We start from the raw sequence: 15,212 nt of genomic DNA, 5'->3' as shown, positions 1-15,212 counted from the left end.
GTGTCACCCATACCTGCTGCTGGAATTTCTCCCTGGGCAGAGGTGAGGAAGGAAAAAACAGTGGGTCAGGGACAGGACAGGTATCTCAGGCAGGGAAATGGAAATCTTCCAGAAGAGCACCCAGGGCCAGGACCATCCTGGCTGGCCTGCAGGCACCAAGTCAGCTGGCATGCTGTCACTCGTGTGGCTCCATGGCCCTTCCTCTAGGCTTTCAAGTCCTTGTATATATTCAGGTGTTTTACCTGGGAAGGGTGGGAACAGTTCAGCAGCAACTGGCCTGGGGCTCAGCTCACGTTTACTCACAGATGCCTCGGCGCGGTGCCCCAGCTTTGCAATGAGGACGCTTGTTCTGTGGGGACTGCTGGCTGAATGGGAGATGATTCCCCACCACTGACCAACTTCAGAATTGTTTACAATTGGAACAAGTGCCCTGATACGGTTTTCCTCTGAGTAACTGGTGGGTTCTGTTTTTTTTTTTTTCTCTTTTTCGTTTTTGGTTCAAGGTAGATTTTATTCCTCTTTTTTGTATTTACAGATATAAGCATGGAAATAATTTATTCATATAAATACATGTATGTGAAGGGAATAATTGTTTTTTCTGTGTTATTTTTTAAATTTTATTTCTTTTTAATTTTGAATTTTATTTTATATTTTTATACAGCAGGTTCTTATTGGTTATCTATTTTATACATATAAATGTTTACATGCCAATCCCAATCTCTCAACTCCTCCCACCACCACCCCCCCAAGAGCTTTCCCCCCTTGTTGTCCATACGATTGTTGTCTACATCTGTTGCTCTATTTATGCCTTGCAAAATGGTTAATCTGTACAGTTTTTCTAGGTTCCACATATATGCATGAATATACAAGATTTGTTTTTCTCTTTCTGACTTACTTCACTCTGTATGACAGTCTCTAGATCCATCGACGTCTCTACAAATGACCCAATTTCATTCCTTTCATGGCTTAGTAATATTCCATTTTATATATGTACCACATCTTTATGCATTCGTCTGTCTGTGGGCATTTAGGTTGCTTCCATTACCTCGATATTGTAAATAGTGATGCAATGAACATTGCGGTGAATGTCTCTTTTTGATTTATGGTTTTGTCTGGGTATATGTCCAGTACTGGGAATGCTGTATCATATGGTAATTCTATTATTAGTTTCTTAAGAAACTCCATATTGTTCTCCATAGTGACTGTATCAATTTATATTCCCAACAATAGTGGAAGAGGCTTCCTTTTCTCCACACCCTTTCCAGCATTTGTTGTTTGTAGATTTTCAGATGATGCCCATTCTAACAGGTGTGAGGTGATACCTCATTGTTGAGTCCATTTCGTTGAGCAAGGGGTAGGTCTTCTCTATTACATATTTGGCTTATGGAACGGTATCTGTGCTAATTTCAAACTCTGGTTTTATGCAGCACCCCAACTCACCTTTCCCCTTAAGCAAGCATTAGTTGGTTTTCTAAACTTGAGACCCTGTTCTGTTTTGTAATTCAGTTCCTGAGTAGCCAAGTTTACATTCCGTGCATTAGTGATACCTTATGATGTTTCTTTTTCTGTGTGACTTATTTCACTTAGAATCATCGTGCCTCAATCCACTCATTATGCTGGTACAGGCCTGGTGACACAGATTTCATTGCTGAGTGGTATTCTGTTGTACGTAAGTACCGCAACTTCTTTATCAATTATTTGTTCTCTGGGATATTTAACTTGTACTGTAGAAGAGGTTCCTGTAAACAGAGCCGTCCCAAATTTTGGGGTGGCTGTGTCTTTTTGATTTTAATTTCCCGAAGCTATAGGACCATAAGTGGAAATGCCCTAGACTCTGTTGCTTTGTTTTTTGGATGTATCAGGAAACACCATGCACTTCTCCAGAGTGGCTGTTGGCAATTTACATCCCGCCCATCAGCATAACAAGGCTCCTTTTTCCCCATGGCCTGTCTTGCCTTTCTGGATTTTACTCTTTTCACAGATGGCCCTTTAGACCTGGGGGAAGTGACACTTCATAGTAGTTCGGATTTCCATTGCAAGCTTGCTTGGTTTGCCAAAAAGGGCGTATGTGTTTTTTCCTGAATATATTCAGGAACAAACTCATACGCCCTTTTTTGCCAAGTGCATCATTGTCGATGTTCTGCCTCTTTTCCTATGCTTTAAATGCAAATCCAGTCTACCTCCTGAAATCGGTTTCCTGAAATTCTGCCCCGCTTTCAAGTCCTCTTCGCAGCCTTACTTCAATATATTTTTGGACGATAGCTGTCATTTATAACTCTGCAGGTTTGTGAATTACAGGGCCCCTGAGTTCCTTTCTTCAACTCGCTTTCTTGTGAGCTGGCCGCAAACCCGCAAGACTGCTTCAGGCCCTAATCTGCTTCTGGCAGGGCACGCTGAGCCTTTGGTTAATTCCTCTTCCTGGTGGGAAATGAGTGTTAAATATGCCCGTCCAGACACCTAGCTCACTCTCAACCCCTTGGTGATGTGTGTCCTCTGGTTTGTGGCCACCTTTGCTGGGTTCCTCACCTTTCGATGATGTGGCCCCACTAGTGTGAGGACACTCCTGCCTGGTTCTCATCCACGTGGTTATGTGGACCCCCTGGTGAGAGTCTGTTCCTGGTTGTGTTCCTCACCCACCTGTGAGGGAGACCCTCTGCTGATAGGTCACTCCTGCATGGCTGGAACACATTGCCTTGGTGAAGTCAGCCGTGTGGTGGCAGTTGGAGCGTGCTGGGAATCTGCTCCCCCCGGTGATGAGGGCCCTCTTGGGTCAGGCCCTAACTGCTGGGCTCACCAACTTTTCTTAGTGAGCCCAGTGATGCTTTGGCACTCCTCTTAGGATCCCATCTCCATGGGGATGTGGGCCTTCTGCTCTGAGGTCCCAACGGCTGGGGTGTTCACATTTTCATGATGTGGGCTCTCTGGTGTTAGTTCACAGAGGCCTGGATCCCATAGCCTCTGTGCTCTTGGCCGCCTGCTGGGAGGTTCCAACTGCTGGATTCCTCACTTTTTAAATATTTTGGGCCCTCTGTTGTGAGGATCCTCCTGCCTGCCTCACTCCCAGCCCCTTCGTGATGTGTGTCGTCTGGTTTGAGGCCACATGTGCTGGGTTCCTCACCTTTCGATGATGTGGGACCAATGGTCTTAGGAGACTCCTGCATGGTTCACATCCCCTTGGTGATGTGGGCCCTCTGTTGAGAGTCTGATCCTGGCTGGGTTCCTCACCCATCTGTGAGGTGGGCCGTCTGCTGTGAGGTCACTCCTGCCTGGCTTGCTCACCTCGCCTTGTGGACATGAGCCCTCTGGTGGCACTTGGAGCCTGCTGGGAGCCTCCTCCCCTCGGTATTGAGGGCCCTCTGGCGTCAGGCCCTAACTGCTGGGCTCCCCACATTTTGTGATGTGCGCCCAGTGGTGCGAGGACACTCCAGCCAGGTTCACATCCCCATTGGGATGTGGGCCTTCTGCTCTGAGGTCCCAACGCCTGGGTTGCTCACAGTTTCATGATGTGGGCTCTCTGCTGTTAGTTCACTCCTGCCTGCATCCCATAGCTTCTGTGCTCTCGGCCGCCTGCTGGGAGGTTCCAACTGCTGGATTCCTCACCTTTCTTATTCTTTGGGCCCTCTGTTTTTAGGCTACTCCTGCCTGCCTCACTCCTATTCCCTTAGTGATATGTGTCCTCTGATTTGAGGCCACATGTGCTGGGTTCCGCACCTTTCGATGATGTGGCCCCACTGGAGGGAAGACAGTCCTGACTGGTTCCCATCCCCTTGCTGATGTGGGCCCTCAGGTGAGAGTCTGATCCTGGCTGGGTTCCTCACCCTTCTGTGAGGTGGGCCCTCTGCTGTGAGGTCAATCATGCCTGTCTGGCACACGTCACCTTGGCGACGTGGGCCCTCTGGTGGCAGTTGGAGTGTGCTGGGATCCTCCTCCCCTCGGTGATGAGGGCCCCCTGGCGTCAGGCCCTAACTGCTGGGCTCCTAACATTTTCTGATATGTGCTAAGTGGTGCGAGGCCACTCCTGCCAGGTTCCCATCCCAATGGGGATGTGGGCCTTCTGTTCTGAGGTCCCAACGGCTGGGCTGCTCACAGGTTCATGATGTGGGCCCTCTGCTGTGAGTTCACTGCGGCCTGGATCCCATAGCCTCGGTGCTCTGGGCCACTTGCTGGGAGGTTCCAACTGCTGGATTCCTCAACTTTTATATTCTATGGACCCTGTGTTGTGAGGCCGGTCCTGCCAGCCTCATTCCGAACCCCTTGGTGATGTGGTTCCTCTGGTTTGAGGACACATGTGCTGGGATCCTCACCTTTCGATGATGTTGTCCCACTGGTGTGGGGACACTCCTGCCTGGTTCCCATCCCCTTGGTGATGTGGGCCCTCTGGTGAGAGTCTGATCCTGGCTGTGTTCCTCACCCTTCTGTGAGGTGGGCCCTCTGCTGTGAGGTCACTCCTGCCGGGCTGGCACACATCGCCTTGGCGACGTTGGCCCTCTGCTGGCATCTGGAACCTGCTGGGAGCCTCCTCCTCTCGGTGATGAGTGCCCTCTAGCGTCAGGCCCTAACTTCTGAGCACCCCACATTTTCTGATGTGAGCCCAGTGATGCCAGGACACTCCTGTCATGTTCCCATCACCATGGGGATGTGGGTCTTCTGCTCTGAGGTCCCAATGTCTGGGTTGCTCACAGTTTCATGATGTGGGCTGTCTGGTGTTAGTTCACTCTGGCCTGGATCCCCTAGCCTCTGTGCTCTGGGCCACCTGCTGGGAGGTTCCAACTGCTGGATTCCTCACCTTTCTTATTTTTGGGCCCTCTGTTGTGAGGCTCCTCCTGCCTGCCTCACTCCCAGCCCCTTGGTGATGGGTGTCCTATGGTTTGAAGCCACATGTTCTGTTCCTCACCTTTAGATGATGTGGCCCTACTCATGTGAGGACACTCCTGCCTGGTTCCAATCCATTTGGTGATGTGGGCCCTCTGGTGCGAGTCTGATCCTCACTGGGTTCGTCACACTTCTCTGAGGTGGGCCCTCTGCTGTGAGGTCATTCATGCCTGGTTGGCACACATCGCCTTGGTGACGTCAGCCCTCTGGTGGCAGTTGGAGCCTGCTGGGAGCCTCCTTCCCTTGGTTATGAGGGTCCTCTGGCGTTAGGCCTTAACTGCTGGTCGCCCAAAATTTTCTGATACGTTCTCAGTGGTGCGAGGACACTCCTACCAGATTTCCATCCCCATGGGGATGTGGGCCTCCTGCTCTGAGGTCCCAATGGCTGGGTTGCTCAGTTTCATGACATGGGCCCTCTTCTGTGAGTTCACTGTGGCCTGGATCCCATAGCCTCGGTGCTCTGGGCCGCCTGCTGGGAGGTTCCAACTGCTGGATTCATCACTTTTTTATTCTATGGGCCCAGTGTTGTGAGGCTACTCCTGCCTGCCTCACTCCGAGGCCCTTGGTGATGTGGGCCCTCTGGTTTGAGGACACATGTGCTGAGTACCTCACCTTTCGATGATGTGGCCCCACTGTTGTGAAGACACTCCTGCCTGGTTCCCATCCCCTTGGTGATGTGGGGCCTCTGGTGAGAGTCTGATATTGGCTGGGTTTCTCACCCTTCTGTGAGGTGGGACCTCTGCTGTGAGGTAACTCCTGCCTGGCTTGCTCACGTTGCCTTGGCAATGTGATCCCTCAGGAGGCAGTTGGAGCCTGCTGGGAATCTCCTCCCCTCAGTTATGAGAGCTCTCGATAAAACATATATGCCCTTTTTTGCCAAGTGCATTATTTTCCAAGTTCTGTCTCTTTTCTTATGCTTTAAGAGCGACTCCCGTGTACCTTCTGAAATCGGTTTCCAGCAATTCTGCCCCGCATTCAAGTCCTCTTCGCAGCCTTACTTCAGTATAATTTTGGATGATAGCTCTAATTTATAACTCCGCAGGTTTGTGAATTACAGTGCCCCTGAGCTCCTTTCTTCAACTCGATTTCTTGTGAGCTGGCCGCAACACCGCAGGATTGCTTCAGGCCCTAGTGTGTTTCCGGCATGACATGCTGAGCCTTTGGTTAATTCCTCTTCCTGGTGGGAAATGAGAGTTAAATTTGCCCGTCCAGACACCTCCAGCTAGTCTCTCATTGGTTCTCCCTATTCCTGTTCATCCTATGCAGAAATTGCAAATTGGGACAAATAGGAGCTTAAAGGCACTGACTCTCCAAGTGGGGAGAGTGTTAGTAAAGCGTCTGGAATGTTGCACCCAAGTACCAGGGGACGAAAACTGAGACACATTTGAACACGTTTCCCGATCACACGGTGGATCATACTCTGTGTTCCACATGCATGTTTTAGCTGAAGGAAGAATCCCTTAAACCTGGAGAGTTGAGACCCATGGAATGGGTACCATGCAATATGACTTCAAAGGGTCTGCATTTGCTCACCGAACCTCACCAATCCTATCACTGCTGCGTTTATGCAGCTGTACACATGCTAGATTCTCTATCGGAGACATATAAATCCATAGGTTTTAAGATTCTTACTAGTCAGATATATTCTTAGGCGTTTAATATGGGGTGTTGCGTCCACTTCGTTGAGCAAAGAGTAGCTCTTGTCTATTACATATTTGGCTTATGGAACGGTATCTGTGCTAATTTCAATCTCTGGTTTTATGCAGCACCCCAACTCACCTTTCCCCTTAAGAAAGCATAAGTTGGTTTTCTACATTTGAGACACTGTTCTGTTTTGTAATTCAGTTCCTGAGTAGCCAAGTTTACATTCCGTGTATTAGTGATATCTTATGATGTTTCTTTTTCTGTGTGACTTATTTCACTTAGAATCATCGTAACTGAATCCACTCATTATGCTGCTACGGGCCTGATGACATAGATTTCATTGCTGAGTGATATTGGATTGTACATAAGTACCACAACTTCTTTATCCATTTTTCGCTTTCTGCGATATTGAACTTGTACTGTAAATGAGGTTCTTGTACACATAGCCATCCCAAACTTTGGGTTGGCTGTGTCTTTTGGACGTTAATTTCCCTAAGCTAAAGGACCATAAGTGGAAGTGCCCTAGGCTCTGTTGCTTTGTTTTTTAGATGTTTCAGGAAACACCATACACTTCTCCAGAGTGGCTGTTGGCAATTTACATCCCGCCCATCAGCATAACAAGGCTCCCAGTTCTCCATGGCCTGTCCTGCCTTTCTGGATTTTACACTTTTTTCACATGGCCCTTTTTACCTTGGGGAAATGAGACTTCATTGTAGTGCAGATTTCTTTGGAAGCTTGCTTGGTTAGCCAAAAAGGGCGTATGCGTTTCTTCCTGAATATATTCAGGAGAAAACGCATACGCCCTTTTTGGCCAAGTGCATCATTGTGGACGTTCTGCCTCTTTTCCTATGCTTTAAATGCAATTCCAGTCTAAATCCTGAAATCGGTTTCGTGCAATTCTGCCCCGCTTTCAAGTCCTCTTGGCAGCCTCACTTCAGTATATGTTTGGACGATAGCTGTCATTTATAACTCTGCAGCTTTGTGAATTACAGTGCCCCTGAGCTCCTTTCTTCAACTCGCTTTCTTGTGAGCTGGCCGCAACATCGCAGGATTGATTCAGGCCCTAGTGTGGTTCTGGCACGGCATGCTGAGCGTTTGGTTAATTCCTCTTCCTGGTGGGAAATGAGAGTTAAATTTGCCCCTCCAGACACCTCCTGCTAGTCACTCATTGGTTCTCCCTATTCCTGTTCATCTTACGCAGAAATTGCAAACTGGGCCAAACAGGAGGTTAAAGGCAGTGACTCTCCAAGTCGGGAGAGTGTTAGTAAAGCCTCTGGAATGTTGCACCCGAGTACCAGGGGACGAAAACTGAGACACATTTGAACACGTTTCCCGATCACACGGTGGATCATACTCTGGGTTCCACATGCATGTTTTAGCTGAAGGAAGAATCCCTTAAACCTGGAGAGTTGAGACCCATGGAATGGGTACCATGCAATATGACTTCAAAGGGTCTGCATTTGCTCACCGAACCTCACCAATGCTATCACTGCTGCGTTTATGCCGCTGTACACACGTTTGATTCTCTTTCGGAGACATATCAATCCATAGGTTTTAAGATTCTTACTAGTCAGGTATATTCTTAGGCGTTTAATATGGGGTGTTGAGTCCACTTCGTTGAGCAAGGAGTAGCTCTTGTCTATTACATATTTGGCTTATGGAACGGTATCTGTGCTAATTTCAATCTCTGGTTTTATGCAGCACCCCAACTCACCTTTCCCCTTAAGCAAGCATAAGTTGGTTTTCTACATTTGAGACCCTGTTCTGTTTTGTAATTCAGTTCCTGTGTAGCCAAGTTTACATCCCGTGTAGTAGTGATATCTTATGATGTTTCTTTTTCTGTGTGACTTATTTCACTTAGAATTATAGTACGTGATTCCACTCATTATGCTGCTATGGGCCTGATGACATAGATTTCATTGCTGAGTGATATTGCATTGTACGTAAGTACGACAACGTCTTTATCCATTTTTCACTTTCTGTGATATTGAACTTGTACCGTAAACGAGGTTCTTGTTAACACAGCCGTCCCAAATTGGGGTGGGTTTGTCTTTTTGATTTTAATTTCCCTAAGCTATAGGACCATAAGTGGAAGTGCCCTAGGCTCTGTTGCTGTGTTTTTTAGATGTTTCAGGAAACACCATACACTTCTCCAGAGTGGCTGTTGGCAATTTACATCCCGCCCATCAGCATAACAAGGCTCCCAGTTCTCCATGGCCTGTCCTGCCTTTCTGGATTTTACACTTTTTTCACATGGCCCTTTTTACCTTGGGGAAATGAGACTTCATTGTAGTGCAGATTTCTTTGGAAACTTGCTTAGTTAGCCAAAAAGGGCGTATGCGTTTCTTCCTGAATATATTCAGGAGAAAACGCATACGCCCTTTTTGGCCAAGTGCATCATTGTGGACGTCCTGCCTCTTTTCCTATGCTTTAAATGCAATTCCAGTCTAAATCCTGAAATCGGTTTCGTGCAATTCTGCCCCGCTTTCAAGTCCTCTTGGCAGCCTCACTTCAGTATATGTTTGGACGATAGCTGTCATTTATAACTCTGCAGCTTTGTGAATTACAGTGCCCCTGAGCTCCTTTCTTCAACTCGCTTTCTTGTGAGCTGGCCGCAACACCGCAGGATTGATTCAGGCCCTAGTGTGGTTCTGGCACGGCATGCTGAGCGTTTGGTTAATTCCTCTTCCTGGTGGGAAATGAGAGTTAAATTTGCCCCTCCAGACACCTCCTGCTAGTCACTCATTGGTTCTCCCTATTCCTGTTCATCTTACGCAGAAATTGCAAACTGGGCCAAACAGGAGGTTAAAGGCACTGAGTCTCCAAGTCGGGAGAGTGTTAGTAAAGCCTCTGGAATGTTGCACCCGAGTACCAGGGGACGAAAACTGAGACACATTTGAACACGTTTCCCGATCACACGGTGGATCATACTCTGGGTTCCACATGCATGTTTTAGCTGAAGGAAGAATCCCTTAAACCTGGAGAGTTGAGACCCATGGAATGGGTACCATGCAATATGACTTCAAAGGGTCTGCATTTGCTCACCGAACCTCACCAATGCTATCACTGCTGCGTTTATGCCGCTGTACACACGTTTGATTCTCTTTCGGAGACATATCAATCCATAGGTTTTAAGATTCTTACTAGTCAGGTATATTCTTAGGCGTTTAATATGGGGTGTTGAGTCCACTTCGTTGAGCAAGGAGTAGCTCTTGTCTATTACATATTTGGCTTATGGAACGGTATCTGTGCTAATTTCAATCTCTGGTTTTATGCAGCACCCCAACTCACCTTTCCCCTTAAGCAAGCATAAGTTGGTTTTCTACATTTGAGACCCTGTTCTGTTTTGTAATTCAGTTCCTGTGTAGCCAAGTTTTCATTCCGTGTAGTAGTGATATCTTATGATGTTTCTTTTTCTGTGTGACTTATTTCACTTAGAATCATCGTACAGGATTCCACGCATTATGCTGCTACGGGCCTGATGACATAGATTTCATTGCTGAGTGATATTGCATTGTATGTAAGTACCACAACTTCTTTATCCATTTTTCGCTTTCTAAGATATTGAACTTGTACCGTAAATGAGGTTCTTGTAAACACAGCCGTCCCAAACTTTGGGGTGGCTGTGTCTTTTTGATTTTAATTTCCCTAAGCTATAGGACCATAAGTGGAAGTGTCCTAGGCTCTGTTGCTTTGTGTTTTGGATGTTTCAGGAAACACCATACACTTCTCCAGAGTGGCTGTTGGCAATTTACATCCAGCCCATCAGCATAACAAGGTTCCCAGTTCTCCATGGCCTGTCCTGCTTTTCTGGATTTTACACTTTTTTTAGGTGGCCCTTTTGACCGGGGGGAAGTGAGACTTCATTTTAGTGCAGATATCCTTTGCAAGCTTGCTTGGTTGGCCAAAAAGGGCGTATGCGTTTTTTCCTGAATATATTCTGGAAAAAACTCATACGCACTTTTTGGCCAAGTGCATCATTGTGGACGTTCTGCCTCTTTTCCTATGCTTTAATGCAATTCCAGTCTACCTCCTGAAATCGGTTTCCTGCAATTCTGCTCCGCTTTCAAGTCCTCTTGTCAGCCTTACTTCAATATATTTTTGGACGATAGCTGTCATTTATAACTCTGCAGGTTTGTGAATTACAGTGCCCCTGAGCTCCTTTCTTCAACTCGCTTTCTTGTGAGCTGGCCGCAACACCGCAGGTTTGCTTCAGGCCCTAGTGTGGTTCCGGCATGGCACGCTGAGCCTTTGGTTAATTCCTCTTCCTGGTGGGAAATGAGAGTTAAATTTGCCCGTCCAGACACCTCCAGCTAGTCTCTCATTGGTTTTCCCTATTCCTGTTCATGTTACAAAGAAATTGCAAACTGGGCCATACAGGAGGTTAAAGGCACTGACTCTCCAAGTGGGAAGAGTGTTAGTAAAGCGTCTGGAATGTTGCACCCGAGTACCAGGGAATGAAAATTGAGACACATGTGAACACGTTTCCCGATCACACGGTGGATCATACTCTGGGTTCCACATGCATGTTTCAGCTGAATGAAGAATCCCTTAAAACTGGAGAGTTGAGACCCATGGAATGGGTACCATGCAATACGACTTCAAAGGGTCTGCATTTGCTCACCGAACCTCACCAATCCTATCACTGCTGCGTTAATGCCGCTGTACACACGCTTGATTCTCTTAGGGAGACATATAAATCCATAGGTTTTAAGATTCTTACTGGTCAGGTATATTCTTAGGCGTATAATATGTGGTGTTGAGTCCACATCGCTGAGCAAGGAGTAGCTCTTGTCTATTACATATTTGGCTTATGGAACGGTATCTGTGCTAATTTCAATCTCTGGTTTTATGCAGTACCGCAACTCACCTTTCCCCTTAAGCAAGCATAAGTTGGTTTTCTACATTTGAGACCATCTTCTGTTTTGTAATTCAGTTCCTGTGTAGCCAAGTTTACATTCCATGTATTGGTCATAACTTATGATGTTTCTTTTTCTGTGTGACTTATTTCACTTAGAATCATCGTACCTGAATCCAGTCATTATGCTGCTATGTGCCTGATGACATAGATTTCATTGCTGAGTGATATTGCATTGTATGTAAGTACCACAACTTCTTTATCCATTTTTCGCTTTCTGTGATATTCAACTTGTACCGTAAACGAGGTTCTTGTAAACAGAGCTGTCCCAAACTTTGGGGTGTTTGTGTCTTTTTTATTTTAATTTCCCTAAGCTATAGGACCATAAGTGGTAGTGCACTAGGCTCTGTTGCTTTGTTTTTTAGATGTTTCAGGAAACACCATACACTTCTCCAGAGTGGCTCTTGGCAATTTACATCCCGCCCATCAGCATAACAAGGCTCCCAGTTCTCCATGGCCTGTCCAGCCTTTCTGGATTTTACACTTCTTTCAGATGTACCTTTTTCCTGCGGGAAGTGAGACTTCATTGTAGTGCAGATTTCCTTTGCGAGCTTGCTTGGTTGGCCAAAAAGGGCGTACGCGTTTTTTCCTGAATATATTCAGGAAAAAACGCATACGCCCTTTTGGCCAAGTGCATCATTGTGGACGTTCTGCCTCTTTTCCTATGCTTTACATGCAATTCCAGCCTACCTCCTGAAATCTGTTTCCTGCAATTCTGCCCCGCTTTCAAGTCCTCTTGGCAGCCTTACTTCAATATATTTTTGGACGATAGCTGTCATTTATAACTCTGCAGGTTTGTGAATTACAGTGCCCCTGAGCTCCTTTCTTCAACTCGCTTTCTTGTGAGCTGGCCGCAACACCCCAGGATTGCTTCAGGCCCTGGTGTGGTTCCGGCACGGCATGCTGAGCCTTTGGTTAATTCCTCTTCCTGGTGGGAAATGAGAGTTAAATTTGCCCGTCCAGACACCTCCAGCTAGTCTCTCATTGGTTCTCCTTATTCCTGTTCATTTTCCGCAGAAATTGCAAACTGGGCCAAACAGGAGTTTAAAGGCACTGACTCTCCAAGTGGGGAGAGTGTTAGTAAAGAGTCTGGAATGTTGCAGCCGAGTACCAGGGGACGAAAACTGAGACACATTTGAACACGTTTCCCGAACACATGGTGGATAATATTCTGGGTTCCACATGCATGTTTTAGCTGAAGGAAGAATCCCTTAAACCTGGAGAGTTGAGACCCATGGAATGGGTACCATGCAATATGACTTCAAAGGGTCTGCATTTGCTTACCGAACCTCACCAATCCTATCACTGCTGCGTTTATGCCGCTGTACACATGCTTGATTCTCTTTCAGAGACATATCAATCCATAGGTTTTAAGATTCTTACTAGTCAGGTATATTCTTAGGCGTTTAATATGGGGTGTTGAGTCCACTTCGTTGAGCAAGGAGTAGCTCTTGTCTATTACATATTTGGCTTATGGAAGGGTATCTGTGCTAATTTCAGTCTCTGGTTTTATGCAGCACCCCAACTCACCTTTCCCCTTAAGCAAGCATAAGTTGGTTTTCTACATTTGAGACCTTGTTCTGTTTTGTAATTCAGTTCCTGTGTAGCCAAGTTTACATTCCGTGTAGTAGTGATATCTTATGATGTTTCTTTTTCTGTGTGACTTATTTCACTTAGAATCATCGTACCTGAATCCACTCATTATGCTGCTATGTGCCTGATGACATAGATTTCATTGCTGTGTGATATTACATTTTACGTAAGTACCACAACTTCTTTATCCATTTTTCGCTTCCTGTGATATTGAACTTGTACCGTAAACGAGGTTCTTGTAAACAGAGCCGTCCCAAACTTTGGGGTGGCTGTGTCTTTTTGATTTTAATTTCCCTAAGCTATAGGACCATAAGTGGAAATTCCCTAGTCTCTGTTGCTTTGTTTTTTAGATGTTTCAGGAAACACCATACACTTCTCCAGAGTGGCTGTTGGCAATTTACATCCCGCCCATCAGCATAACAAGGCTCCCAGTTCTCCATGACCTGTCCTGCCTTTCTGGATTTTACACTTTTTTTTAGATGGCCCTTTTGACCGGGGGGCAGTGGGACTTCATTGTAGTGCAGATTTCCTTTGCAAGCTTGCTTGGTTGGCCAAAAAGGGCGTATGCGTTTACTCCTGAATATATTCAGGAAAAAACGCATACGCCCTTTTTAGCCAAGTGCATCATTGTGGACGTTCTTCCTCTTTTCCTATGCTTTAAATGCAATTCCAGTCTACCTCCTGAAATCGGTTTCCTACAATTTTGTCCCGCTTTCAAGTTCTCTTGGCAGCCTTACTTCAATATATTTTTGGACGATAGCTGTCATTTATAACTCTGCAGGTTTGTGAATGACAGTGACCCTGAGCTCCTTTCTTCAACTCGCTTTCTTGTGAGCTGGCTGCAACACCGTAGGATTGCTTCAGGCCCTAGTGTGGTTCCGGCATGGCACGCTGAGCCTTTGGTTAATTCCTCTTCCTGGGCGGAAATGAGAGTTAAATTTGCCCGTGCAGACACTTCCATCTAGTCTCTTATTGGTTCTCCCTATACCTGTTCATCTTCTGCAGAAACTGCAACCTGGGCCAAACAGGAGGTTAAAGGCACTGACTCTCCAAGTGGGGAGAGTGTTAGTAAAGCGTCTGGAATGTTGCACCCAAGTACCAGGGGACGAAACTGAGACACATTTGAACACGTTTCCCGATCACACGGTGGATCATACTCTGGGTTCCACATGCATGTTTCAGCTGAAGGAAGAATCCCTTAAACCTGGAGAGTGGAGACCCATGGAATGGGTACCATGCAATATGACTTCTAAAGTTCTGCATTTTCTCACTGAACCTCACCAATGCTATCACTTCGGCACTTATGCTGCCGTACACACGCTTGATTCTCTTTCGGAGACATATAAATCCATAGGTTTTAAGATTCTTACTAGTCATGTATATTCTTAGGCATTTAATATGAGGTGTTGTGTCCTCTTCGTTGAGCAAGGAGTAGCTCTTGTCTATTACATATTTGGCTTATGGAATGGTATCTGTGCCAATTTCAATCTCTGGTTTCATGCAGCACCCCAACTCACCATTCCCCTTAAGGAAGCATAAGTTGTTTTTCTACATTTGAAACCCTGTTCTGTTTTGTAATTTAGTTCCTGTGTAGCCAAGTTTACATTCCGTGTAGTAGTGATATCTTATGATGTTTCTTTTTCTGTGTGTCTTATTTCACTTAGAATTATCGTACCTGAATCCACTCATTATGCTGCTATGGGCCTGATGACATAGATTACATTGCTGAGTGATATTGCATTGTACGTAAGTACCACAACTTCTTTATCCATTTTTTGCTTTCTGCGATATTGAACTTGTACCATAAACGAGGTTCTCGTAAACAGAGCCGTCACAAATTTTGGAGTGGCTTTGTCTTTTTGATTTTAATTTCCCTAAGCTATAGAACCATAAGTGGAAGTGCCCTAGGCTCTGTTGCTTTGTTTTTTAGATGTTTCAGGAAACAGCATACACTTCTCCAGAGTGGCTGTTGGCAATTTACATCCCGCCCATCAGCATAACAAGGCTCCCAGTTCTCCATGGCCTGTCCTGCGTTTCTGGATTTTACACTTTTTTCAGATGGCCCTTTTGAACGGGGAGAAGTGAGACTTCATTGTAGTGCAGATTTCCTTTGCAAGCTTGCTTTGTTGGCCAAAAAGTGCCTATGCGTTTTTTCCTGAATATATTCAGGAAAAAACGCATACGC

Source organism: Orcinus orca, chromosome 1 (assembly GCF_937001465.1).
Source record: "Orcinus orca chromosome 1, mOrcOrc1.1, whole genome shotgun sequence".
In the NCBI taxonomy this organism is placed as follows: domain Eukaryota; kingdom Metazoa; phylum Chordata; class Mammalia; order Artiodactyla; family Delphinidae; genus Orcinus; species Orcinus orca.
The sequence above is the reverse complement of the archived record's forward strand: the minus strand, read 5'-3'. Positions refer to the sequence as shown.